The sequence below is a fragment of the Lactuca sativa genome, chromosome 4 (genome assembly GCF_002870075.4).
Source record: "Lactuca sativa cultivar Salinas chromosome 4, Lsat_Salinas_v11, whole genome shotgun sequence".
In the NCBI taxonomy this organism is placed as follows: Eukaryota; Viridiplantae; Streptophyta; class Magnoliopsida; order Asterales; family Asteraceae; genus Lactuca; species Lactuca sativa.
In genome coordinates this window covers 329,712,021-329,725,451 of record NC_056626.2, presented here as the reverse complement: position 1 = coordinate 329,725,451, position 13,431 = coordinate 329,712,021, and the positions used below count along the sequence as shown (strand labels likewise).

The window sequence follows — 13,431 nt, the reverse complement described above, 5'->3', positions numbered from 1 at the left end:
GGCACCACCTGGACCGGACTCACCCATGGGCTATCGGAGATGGAGTAGATGATTCCTGCATCCAAAAGCTTTACCACCTCCTTCTTGACGACTTCTTGCATGTTCGGGTTTAATCTTCTTTGATGTTGCACCACCGGTCTGGCTCCTTCTTCTAAGTTTATTTTGTGAGAGCAGTAGGATGGACTTATTCCCTTTATGTCGGAGATGCTCCACGCGATGGCTTTCTTCCTTTTCTTCAGTACCCGTACAAGCTCTTCCTTTTCTGTCTTGGAGAGATCTGAGGCTATAATTACTGGCTTCTGATTTCCTTCTTCCAGAAAGGCGTATTCCAGATGGTTAGGCAGTGTTTTAAGCTCCAATTTAGTGTTCATAGTGGCGTACTCGCCGAGTGCAGGTATGGTACTCGGCGAGTTCATGGCGGCATTTGCGACTGCTGACTTTTCTTCAGGTGTACTCGGCGAGTAGATCGGGTCTACTCGGCGAGTAGGGCTTTCAGCTTGGTTTTTGAGTTCTTCATACTCTGCTTCCTCCAACAGTCTTTCAATCTCTAGTAAATCTTTCTCTGGATCAAATACTTCTTCAAAAGCTGCAACCTTGCTGGAATCTTCAGGTATGTCTCCTTCCAATAACTCGTCAAGCATGTCGATTGAGAACGACGTGTCGTCACTACTCCTTGAGTACTTCATGGCTTGGTCTACCCCGAATGTTACTGAGTCATCCCCAACTCGCAATGTGAGCTTTGAGTCTCTTATGTCTACGATGGCGCTAGCGGTGTTGAGGAAGGGTCTTCCAAGGATGATTGGTACTTGCGGATCCGCCTCCATGTCAAGAATGATGAAGTCAGCCGGGAAGACAAACTTGTCTACTTTCACTAATAGATCTTCACATATGCCTCTTGGGAAAGTAACCGTCTTGTTTGCTAAATGAATTGCCATCCGAATTGGCTTTGGCTCTGGGAGGTCCAGCTTTTTGAAGAACGAGTATGGCATAAGGTTTACACTCGCTCCCGAATCAGCTAAAGCATGAATTGCTGCCAAGTTGCCAAATTGGCAAGGTAAAGTTAAGCTCCCCGGATCACCCTTCTTCTTTGGTAGTTTGTTTAGCATGGCTGCGGAGCAATTCTCATTCAATACTACTTTCTGCACCTCTTCCATCTTTCTTCTATTAGTGAGGAGTTCCTTAAGGAACTTTGCGTACTTGGGCATTTGCATGACGGCTTCGATGAAAGGAATGTTTATTTGAAGAGTTTTAATATGATCAAGGAATTTCTGATACTCCTCTTCCTGCTTCTCCTTCTTGGCTCGGGCTGGGTACGGCATTGGAGGCTGGTAAGGTTTGACGGGTGGTTGATCATGCGGTTTTTCAGATGTACTCGCCGAGTACATCGGTCCTACTCGGCGAGTAGATCTCTCAGATTGTGAATGTTGGTTCTCAGCTTGTGCTTCCGTTTCTTCCTTCTGTGAGTCCTTATTCTCTTCAGTACGAATGGGGGCCAGGGGAGTAATAACCTTCCCACTTCTTGTGGTAATAATGTTCACTTGCGCGCCTCGTGGGTTGTTCTCGGTTTTGCTAGGAAGTTCACCCGGTGACCTTTGGTTTAATTGTTGAGCGAGTTGCCCAAGCTGAGTTTCTATATTATGGATGGATGCTTGCTGATTCCTAAGCATTGTTCTTGTTTCTTGGATAGCAGCATCGTGGTCACTGTGTCTTTTCTCGGAAGCAGCCACAAATTTAGTTAGCATCTCTTCCAAGCTTGGCTTCTTCTCTTGCACCGGCTCCTCTTTTTGGTAGAATCCTCTCCCTTTTTGCCTATACTTCTCCTCCTTGGCCTTCTTGTACTCTTCATAAGGCAACCACTCCTTCTTCTGTTTTCGCCAGTCTTCTTCATATCGGTCACCGCTCGAATAGCATGCTTGCGCCTTTTTGTTGCCGTGCTCATCCAAATCACAATCTCTAGTGAGGTGAGGTCCATTGCAATTCTCGCAACCCACCCGTATGGCATGGATCGTTTGATCCATTTTATCCATTCTTCTATCCATGGTTTTTAACATGGCCATGACCGCGGATAAATCTTCAGTAGCAGCATATGCGGCTCCCCTCGTGACATCATTCCTTGGGTTGTGGTATTCTCTAGAGTGTTTAGAGAATTCTTCAATTAATTCTTTGATTACCGGGGGTGGCTTCTTCGTAAGTGGGCCCTGTGAGTCTAGCAGCTGCCGGGTCGTAACATTGACTCCATCATAAAAGATGGACACTTCTTGTTGGCTATTTAGATCATGGTGTGGGCAATTTCGTAGTAGACTTTTGTACCTCTCCCATGCTTCATACAACGACTCTCCAGCTTGTTGTTCAAAATTTGCAATGGCCTTCTTGAGCTTGGCTATTTTTGATGGTGGGCAAAAGTGATCTATAAATTCTTCCTTCATTCTGGCCCAAGTAGTGACTGACCCAGGAGGAAGTGATTTGAGCCAGTCTTTAGCAGCACCCTTGAAGGTTACTGGAAGCATCCTAAGCAGCTGAGTTTCGCGGGTAACATTTGGAATGTTGAAGTAATCAGCAACATCATTTACTTCATCCAAATGTTTGTAGGCGTCTTCATGATCTTTCCCGTGGAAAGGTATCTCCTTGAGTGAGGCTAGGATATGACCTTTTAGCTCAAAGGTGGCAGTTGCGGGAATTGCGGGTTGCACAAGTCCCGGGCCATGGTCGTCGCGCATCCTCTTCTTCCATTCTCCCATGGGAATTTCATCAATGTTAGCCATAGTGAATGCTAATTCTTCCTCCTCTTCGGTGTCTTGCTCGTAAGTTGCCTTGTCTTCTTCCTCGGTTTCGTATCTAATTTCTTCTTGAATTGGCTCTTCAATTTTTAAGGAAGCGCTTGAAGCTCCGGATTTGCTGCTCTTCTTTTTTCCGAAAACAGTCTTCAAGTTGGACAATGGTGATTTCTTTGGTGTGCTTGAACTCTCCACGTCCTTCCCTTTGTTTCTTTTCAATTCGGATTCGGGGTCTTCAAACGGGGGTACCAGTGGTGTGTTTGCTCCTCTGGTCATGAAAGTCCTGAAATTAATCAAATAAAAGCGTAAAAAGAACAAAAAAAAATTTGCAAACAACTAAAAGAAAAAATTCTAAATGAGCTGTTACTCGCCGAGTAGTCGCGAGTGCACTCGGCGAGTAGCAGTGATTTTTCAAAAAAATTTCTAAGTTTTAAATTTAACTAAAACAGATACTAAAACCTAATTGCTATTTACTAAACTGCAATAAATGAACTTTATGCAAGTAAACTCACACAAAGGATCGAAAAAATTAGGAATTAGCTTAATTATTTAGAACCGTTCCCCGGCAACGGCGCCAAAAACTTGATGTGTGTAAATTCAACTAGTTTTATCCCTACTTTTTATTAATAATTTGAGCACACAAAGGCAGTGAACCTGTCTTTAAGTGGTATAGATTGATAAGTAAGGTATCGAACTCAGGGAACGGAAATTAAACTAATAGCTAATTTTAACTAAAATAAATAATAACAGTAAATGGTTTTTCTCTAGTTTTGCAAGACTAGAAACTTAACAAATTAAATTTAACTAATTAACTAAAGCAACAACTATTCACCAAATTTGATAAAGATGTTTCTATTTAGGTTCAACCAATTCACTCCTATGGTTATTTAAGTTAAGATAGATTAATTGCTATTGGTTACCAATGATAATAGTTAGGTTCATGTTCATTACTCCTAACCCTTAGACAATTAACTAATTTAAGCGTTGATCAAGTGTTTAAACTAATTAATTCCCTAGATTAATTATTTGGGTTAAATAAGATTTGTAATGGTCAATTAAGTTATTAATTCAATTAACCTCTTGTTGGTGGTTTCTCAACAAGCTCACACATTAATCTTCCTATTTTCTTATTAATCTTAGTTTCATAATCATTACTTCCAAGCATACGTTTTAGCATTCACATAGACATATGAGGTTAACAATTAAGTGATGTTCATGCAACCTAATTGCCTTCCAATTAACAGAAAATAGTAGTGATTAACACATAAGGTTCTTTAACAAACTTAATTTAACAAATCACCAATAGTTAATTAAACAAAATTCAATAATTAAACCATAGGAGTTCTTTGGTATTCCCCAAACAGAAACAAAAACGAGTTTAGCTCATAGTTGCAGTAGAAACAAACAAAGAAACAAAGTTTAAGAAAGCAAACATGTTTAATTCCTAAGTCTAAGTGGTAGAATTAACCTAATTGCTTGAATTCTTCCAACTCTTGAAGCTTAGGGTTCTTCAATGCCTTCTGAATCTTTTTGTCGCAGGTAATTCTCCCAAAATTCGCCAGAAGTTATATCCCAAGTGATCAGGATTCGTCTTATAAAGATATCTCAAAACAGAGGCTACTCGGCGAGTAGCAGAATCAACTCGCCGATTAGGTCAATACTTATCCGTCTTCAGGTTAGCAGTCGTACATATCTTCTAGTATCTCATCGTGTACTCGCCGAGTAGGGCCGAGGTACTCGCCGAGTAGGTCATTCTTGGCACCCTTTAATCTTCTCTTGCTTTCCTTTTCTCCTTTTTACATCCAAGCATATCTTTTGGGCTGAAAACACAATTCAAAGCATTTTAAGTACCTTTTGTCCAAATTATTCTTATAATTAACCAAAAATAACTAAGAATATATGTTAAATAATTAACTAATTATGCACATATCAAAATACCCCACACTTGACTTTTGCTTGCCCCCAAGCAAAACTATGTTTTAAACACATTAAAATCACATTAATAATTCCAATCCTTCCCAGCCATTATGCCAAGACCGCAACGCATGCATTTGTGTCTAATTCCTAAAAACCCCCATACTCCAAATACTCACAATCCTCATAAACATTCACCCACTCACCCCGAACTATGCTCATTTTATGCAACCCTCCGAATCCATCCTCAGAAAACCTCTTTACCCTCAAGGTATTTTTAATTGAGCAACCCAAGCATACATAATCTAGATAATTACAATTAATGATACCACATTGGAGCTCTTTGGAATTCTTCACTTCTTTGACATTTGATCTTTGATATCTTCAAATTCACCAACTTTGTTGCTTGATTTTTGGTATCTTCAACTTTTTGAATTTCTTCGAATTTCCGATCTTCATATTTGACATTTGACTTTGATGCTCCAAAAATTCTTCAAACTTTTTCTTGTAATTCTCTCTTTTTTTTTTTTTACATGTATTCCTCATTATTTTTTTTTTCACTCAAATCCCTACATGCTTAAGCAGGGGCGCTCAATCTCAACCTTTATTGGCTAATGATAAAAATCTTCCTGGATACATTTCAGGTTTAGGCTGCTAAACATATTGCATCCCTCAGGCTGAGCAGGGTCGTGTTTTTGCCTCATGATTTCACTGGAATAAGGAAGCCACAAATGCACTAGAACGTGTATAGGCTCAACTAAACATTTGGGTTCTCATGCAATTATTAACACAACTTTAATATGGAATCCTAATTTTTACCAAAATTTTCTAATTTAAGACCTAAGCATTTTAAATATTCAACAAGTTAAACATTAGCCTAAATTAAGATTCTAAGTGTTCTAAGATGTGACTAACCCCCTACCCCACACTTATTTTATGCAATGCCCTCATTGCATATTATAACAAAAAAAATGCAATTAGAGAGAAAGTTGGAACAAACTCCCCTGGGGTAGCAGTCGCTAGGTTGACACTCTCGTCTTCAACTCCATCTTCTAGTGACTTTAACCATGGGAACAGCTCATCCATGGCATGGGTGTCATATGTCTCGTGTGGTTGATAGCTCGAAAACTCCAAGGAAAATTGGTTGTTGCACAAGTCGCAGTAGTAGTGCACAAAGAATGTATGAATGGCACATGAACAATAACCAGAACAAAGAAAAATTCCTCCTGCAGCAGGCTACTCGGCGAGTATGCGAGTAAACTCGGCGAGTAGGATGTATCGGACAAGCAGATCGCACAGAAGCAGATGTACTCGCCGAGTAGTATTAGTGCACTCGGCGAGTAGAGCATATAATTCCAGAAATTGTCTAATTGCTGGCTTTCTTTACTCTAGTGTTGTCATGCAAATATAAATGCACTCTCCAAGAACTCTCTAAACAGCAGCACTCTAATAAATTCTCGATTAGTACGGACTCAACCCTAGGAACAAAACTCCATAAGCATCCCTAAAAGCTCTCATTCCTCGCTTGACCATTCCTAAATAGCATGCATCCTAGCTTCAATACCTGAAAAGAAAACTAACAGTAACACTAAAATTCAAACCACTTCACCAAGTCCCAAGTTCACAATTGTTTTTTTTTTTTTTTTTTTTTTTTTTTTTTTTTTTTTTTTTTTTTTAAAACAAACATCACAAACAAAACAAATAAAAATAAAATCTTCATTCCTCATCGTCCATCCCAGCTCCTCCAGCTCCACTTCCACCTTCTCCACTCCTTCGTTGCATCCGTTCGTCCCAATTCATTATGTACGGATAACCGGGTCCCGGCCGCGGGGCAATGTGCATTTGTTGGAAAAGATAATCAAAGGATTGATTGGTGTAATTGACTCCTTGCCCTATATCATCCAAGTATCGCCGATACTCCACTTGGTTCCACCCTTCGTTATCCTCCACCGGAATCACCGGTGGGTCTTCACGTACCCGCTCGTTCCTTGGCCTAACCCGCCTTCCGGGCTCTTCTGGGACCGCCGGCTCATCTTCATTTGGAATAGTAAAGGAATCACCAAATTTCTCCATTATCCGAGCCCTCCTATAGAGTGCCGTATTGAACGGAGGAGGGTGGATAACCGTTAGCATTTGGGCTTGCGGTAATTCCAAAATCCCAAATGATCGCGCGAGCCTCGTGATGAACATACCCCCATTGATCTTCGAGTTGATTTTTTCCTTAACTGCTCCCTCCGCAAGAAATTTAGCAATGCAATATGGGAGATTGCAGAAAACATCGGGGGTGATGATACTCCACATATAAAAGATATCAAGGGTGGGAACTTTATCCCCATCCTTTCGCATGTTGATTGTGCTTGCAATGAATCGGTGAATGAGTCGATGGATTGGAGAACGAATATGCCCTTCTTGAGCAGTGGAAGGTATATAGACCCGGTTAGCAATTGTACTCCACCATGTTGATGCCACCACCCCCTCGGGAAGTTCTTTGTAGGTATTTTCCAAGAAGGCTTCAAAGTAGTCCGTCATCGCCATATCTTGATCGTAGATGCCCAACCGCCAAGAGAACTCAACCATGCTGCATTGTCGCATCTCTCCTCCCAAAGAAAACGAGATCGTGTTTGGATTGTAATATTCACTCCCACCTCGGAATGAAATAGTAGCAAAGAATTCCCAGCACAACTCCGCATATACTGGCTCTTGTATTTTAAATAATTGCAGCCAACCATCACAAGTGATGTTGGCATAACCCAAGTTACAATCTTTTACCAAATATGGAGTAAGTTCCTCTTCCAAGCCGACATTACCCATCCATCCCCAATCCACTGCAGTGGGCAAGTGAATTTCTTTCTGTCGCAGCGCTTCCAACCTGTTTAGGGCTCGAGTTTTGGAGGATTTAGAGGTAATTTGTTGAAAGGCTAACCATGGCATATCACCATGGCCTCCTCCACGTGATGACTGTCCTCTCCTTGCCATGATATCTTGGTGCTTGAATTAAGAGAAATTGGAAGAAAATTGACTAGATCTTGAGGAACTTCTTGGGAGGTGGCTGAGAGAAACTGCTCGGCGAGTATGGGGGTGAAGTGTTGAACAAAAGCAGTTTTTTACAGATTTTATTTTACTGGGTTTAAACCGTATACTCGCCGAGTATAATGGATATACTCGCCGAGTACGGACGCGTGTTGTGAAGTTTTAGCTGTATACGAGCATCTACTCGCCGAGTGTAACCGATATACTCGCCGAGTATATGTCTCAGATTGAAAAAATTTAAGTTTTTGCCAATTTTACTATGTGATTTCCTTTATTTTAGCCTTTCCACCCCACACTTTCAGTAGAGCTTGTCCTCAAGCAATTAGAGAAGTAGAATGAATGACTAGAAATGAAAAAAAAAAAAAACATTACGAAAAATAAAGAGCGGGAAAAAAAATGCAAACGTGAAGCTCGGGTTGCCTCCCGAGAAGCGCTTCTTTTGATGGAGTCATTAGCTGGACTCCGCCCCTTTTATGTTTTTGCGATTCCGCACAGCAGGAGCTCCTCCATTCCTTCATTGCGGGGGACTCCTTCTTCATATTTCTTCACTCGATGGCCATTGACTTTAAATGGCGTGCCATCTCTCGAGATCAATTCAATAGCCCCATGAGGAAACACCGTCTTGACCACAAATGGACCATCCCACCTGGATTTAAGTTTTCCCGAGAAGAGTTTTAGGCGGGAATTGAAGAGTAGTACTTTTTGGCCTTCATGGATGTCCTTGCTTTTGATTCATAGGTCATGCCATCTCTTGGTCTTTTCTTTATAAAGCCATGAGCTAGAATAGGCTTCATTTCGTAGTTCTTCAAGGGCATTCATTTGCATTAAGCGGTTTGTCTTCATTTCTTCCATGTCAAAGTTACATCTTTTTAGCGCCCAATATGCCTTGTGCTCGATTTCAACCGGTAAATGGCATTGCTTTCCATAAACTAACCTATATGGTGTAGTACCAATAGGTGTTTTGAAAGCGGTACGGAACGCCCATAGCGCGTCATCCAATTTATCCGACCATTCCTTGCGATTACTTCCCACCGACTTCTCCAAGATACGCTTCAAAGCTCGATTGGTAACTTCCGTTTGCCCACTCGTTTGCGGGTGGTATGATGTGGAGAACTTATGGGTCACCCCATATTTCTTGAGCACCTTGTCCAATTGATCATTGGCAAAGTGTGTACCACGGTCACTAATTAAGGCCTTTGGAACACCAAACCGGGAGAATAGTCTTTTCAAGAAGCGTACCACTACCCGTCCGTCGTTTGTAGGTAAAGCCTGCGCCTCCGCCCATTTTGACACATAATCCACCGCCACAAGAATGTACTTGTTTCCTTTGGATGTGGGGAATGGCCCCATGAAGTCTATGCCCCACACGTCGAACACCTCGCACACTTGAATGCTATGTTGTGGCATTTCATTACGGGAGGAAATGTTTCCCACCCTTTGGCAAGCATCGCATTCTTTGACATATTGGGCTGCATCTTTGAAGATTGTTGGCCAATAAAACCCAATGTCAAAGATCTTCTTCGCGGTATAGTGTGCGCCATGATGTCCTCCCGTGGGTCCGCTATGGCATTGCTCTAGTATTTTTCGACTCTCCTTTCCGAACACACATCTTCTTATAATCCCGTCCGCGCAACTTTGGAAGAGGTATGGATCGTCCCAAAAGTAATATTTGATCTCCGAAAAGAATTTCTTCTTTTGCTGACTACTATACTCCTTCAGGACGTAATTTGTAGCTAAGTAGTTAGCTATATCCGCGAACCATGGTTCCTCTCCCACGGACACCATAATGTATTCATCCGGGAAGTCATCTCCATCTTTATCTTCTTGCAATGCCGGGTTCTCGAGCCTAGATAAATGATCGGCAGCTACGTTCTCCATTCCCTTCTTATCTCGTATCTCTATATCGAATTCTTGAAGAAGCAGCACCCATCGTATTAGTCTTGGCTTGGCATCCTGTTTGGAAAACAAATACTTGATAGCCGAGTGGTCAGTAAAAACAGTGGTTTTAGATAAAACCAAATAAGGGCGAAATTTATCGAAAGCATAAACTACGGCTAACAGTTCTTTTTCAGTAGTGGTATAATTCTCTTGGGCAGGATTCAAGGTCTTGCTTGCATAATAAATGGGTTGAAAATGCTTGTCAACCCTTTGTCCAAGGACGGCTCCTAGTGCATAGTCACTCGCATCACACATGATCTCGAAGGGTAAGTTCCAATTTGGTGCTATAATGATTGGGGCATTAGTTAATTTTTCTTTTAAAAAGTCAAATGCCTCTAAACACTCTTTAGTGAAATTAAAGGGTGCATCTTTTAACAATAATTGTGTTAGAGGTTTCGTAATTTTAGAAAAATCTTTAATAAAACGCCGGTAAAAGCCTGCGTGTCCCAAAAAGCTTCTAATGCCCTTCACATTAGTTGGCGGGGGTAATTTAGCGATGGTGTCTATCTTTGCCCGATCCACCTCAATCCCCTTTTTAGAGACTTTATGTCCCAATACTATACCCTCCTTGACCATGAAATGACACTTTTCCCAATTTAGGACCAAGTCGGTTTTCTCACATCTAGCAAGCATCGAGTCAAGATTTGTAAGGCAGTCATTAAAAGAAGATCCAAATACAGAGAAATCATCCATAAAGACCTCCATGAATTTCTCCACCATATCATGGAATATGGCGGTCATGCACCTTTGAAATGTCGCAGGTGCATTGCATAAGCCAAATGGCATGCGTCTATAGGCGAAGGTCCCACTGGGGCACGTAAAGGTGGTCTTTTCTTGGTCCATTGGGTCTATGGGTATTTGGAAATACCCGGAAAACCCGTCTAAGAAGCAATAATAGCTATGGCCCGAAAGTCTCTCTAACATTTGGTCTATGAAAGGAAGGGGGAAATGGTCTTTGCGAGTGGCATCGTTTAGCTTGCGATAATCGATACACACTCGCCAACCGGTTACCGTTCGCGTTGGAATTAACTCATTCTTCTCGTTGGTAATGACCGTCATTCCTCCTTTCTTGGGCACCACCTGGACCGGACTCACCCATGGGCTATCGGAGATGGAGTAGATGATTCCTGCATCCAAAAGCTTTACCACCTCCTTCTTGACGACTTCTTGCATGTTCGGGTTTAATCTTCTTTGATGTTGCACCACCGGTCTGGCTCCTTCTTCTAAGTTTATTTTGTGAGAGCAGTAGGATGGACTTATTCCCTTTATGTCGGAGATGCTCCACGCGATGGCTTTCTTCCTTTTCTTCAGTACCCGTACAAGCTCTTCCTTTTCTGTCTTGGAGAGATCTGAGGCTATAATTACTGGCTTCTGATTTCCTTCTTCCAGAAAGGCGTATTCCAGATGGTTAGGCAGTGTTTTAAGCTCCAATTTAGTGTTCATAGTGGCGTACTCGCCGAGTGCAGGTATGGTACTCGGCGAGTTCATGGCGGCATTTGCGACTGCTGACTTTTCTTCAGGTGTACTCGGCGAGTAGATCGGGTCTACTCGGCGAGTAGGGCTTTCAGCTTGGTTTTTGAGTTCTTCATACTCTGCTTCCTCCAACAGTCTTTCAATCTCTAGTAAATCTTTCTCTGGATCAAATACTTCTTCAAAAGCTGCAACCTTGCTGGAATCTTCAGGTATGTCTCCTTCCAATAACTCGTCAAGCATGTCGATTGAGAACGCCGTGTCGTCACTACTCCTTGAGTACTTCATGGCTTGGTCTACCCCGAATGTTACTGAGTCATCCCCAACTCGCAATGTGAGCTTTGAGTCTCTTATGTCTACGATGGCGCTAGCGGTGTTGAGGAAGGGTCTTCCAAGGATGATTGGTACTTGCGGATCCGCCTCCATGTCAAGAATGATGAAGTCAGCCGGGAAGACAAACTTGTCTACTTTCACTAATAGATCTTCACATATGCCTCTTGGGAAAGTAACCGTCTTGTTTGCTAAATGAATTGCCATCCGAATTGGCTTTGGCTCTGGGAGGTCCAGCTTTTTGAAGAACGAGTATGGCATAAGGTTTACACTCGCTCCCGAATCAGCTAAAGCATGAATTGCTGCCAAGTTGCCAAATTGGCAAGGTAAAGTTAAGCTCCCCGGATCACCCTTCTTCTTTGGTAGTTTGTTTAGCATGGCTGCGGAGCAATTCTCATTCAATACTACTTTCTGCACCTCTTCCATCTTTCTTCTATTAGTGAGGAGTTCCTTAAGGAACTTTGCGTACTTGGGCATTTGCATGACGGCTTCGATGAAAGGAATGTTTATTTGAAGAGTTTTAATATGATCAAGGAATTTCTGATACTCCTCTTCCTGCTTCTCCTTCTTGGCTCGGGCTGGGTACGGCATTGGAGGCTGGTAAGGTTTGACGGGTGGTTGATCATGCGGTTTTTCAGATGTACTCGCCGAGTACATCGGTCCTACTCGGCGAGTAGATCTCTCAGATTGTGAATGTTGGTTCTCAGCTTGTGCTTCCGTTTCTTCCTTCTGTGAGTCCTTATTCTCTTCAGTACGAATGGGGGCCAGGGGAGTAATAACCTTCCCACTTCTTGTGGTAATAATGTTCACTTGCGCGCCTCGTGGGTTGTTCTCGGTTTTGCTAGGAAGTTCACCCGGTGACCTTTGGTTTAATTGTTGAGCGAGTTGCCCAAGCTGAGTTTCTATATTATGGATGGATGCTTGCTGATTCCTAAGCATTGTTCTTGTTTCTTGGATAGCAGCATCGTGGTCACTGTGTCTTTTCTCGGAAGCAGCCACAAATTTAGTTAGCATCTCTTCCAAGCTTGGCTTCTTCTCTTGCACCGGCTCCTCTTTTTGGTAGAATCCTCTCCCTTTTTGCCTATACTTCTCCTCCTTGGCCTTCTTGTACTCTTCATAAGGCAACCACTCCTTCTTCTGTTTTCGCCAGTCTTCTTCATATCGGTCACCGCTCGAATAGCATGCTTGCGCCTTTTTGTTGCCGTGCTCATCCAAATCACAATCTCTAGTGAGGTGAGGTCCATTGCAATTCTCGCAACCCACCCGTATGGCATGGATCGTTTGATCCATTTTATCCATTCTTCTATCCATGGTTTTTAACATGGCCATGACCGCGGATAAATCTTCAGTAGCAGCATATGCGGCTCCCCTCGTGACATCATTCCTTGGGTTGTGGTATTCTCTAGAGTGTTTAGAGAATTCTTCAATTAATTCTTTGATTACCGGGGGTGGCTTCTTCGTAAGTGGGCCCTGTGAGTCTAGCAGCTGCCGGGTCGTAACATTGACTCCATCATAAAAGATGGACACTTCTTGTTGGCTATTTAGATCATGGTGTGGGCAATTTCGTAGTAGACTTTTGTACCTCTCCCATGCTTCATACAACGACTCTCCAGCTTGTTGTTCAAAATTTGCAATGGCCTTCTTGAGCTTGGCTATTTTTGATGGTGGGCAAAAGTGATCTATAAATTCTTCCTTCATTCTGGCCCAAGTAGTGACTGACCCAGGAGGAAGTGATTTGAGCCAGTCTTTAGCAGCACCCTTGAAGGTTACTGGAAGCATCCTAAGCAGCTGAGTTTCGCGGGTAACATTTGGAATGTTGAAGTAATCAGCAACATCATTTACTTCATCCAAATGTTTGTAGGCGTCTTCATGATCTTTCCCGTGGAAAGGTATCTCCTTGAGTGAGGCTAGGATATGACCTTTTAGCTCAAAGGTGGCAGTTGCGGGAATTGCGGGTTGCACAAGTCCCGGGCCA

General features: G+C 42.4%; 2 non-coding genes across 2 annotated transcripts; both read left to right on the top strand.

Annotated features, from left to right (window-relative positions):
• The first annotated feature begins 2,271 nt into the window (after positions 1 to 2,271).
• On the top strand, positions 2,272 to 2,378 carry LOC128133996 (small nucleolar RNA R71). Its single transcript, XR_008232321.1, has one exon. It is a non-coding gene; the product is annotated as a small nucleolar RNA R71 (small nucleolar RNA).
• Positions 2,379 to 12,999: 10,621 nt separating this feature from the next.
• LOC128133995 (small nucleolar RNA R71) lies at positions 13,000 to 13,106 on the top strand. The gene has a single exon (XR_008232320.1). It is a non-coding gene; the product is annotated as a small nucleolar RNA R71 (small nucleolar RNA).
• The last annotated feature ends 325 nt before the right edge of the window (positions 13,107 to 13,431 follow it).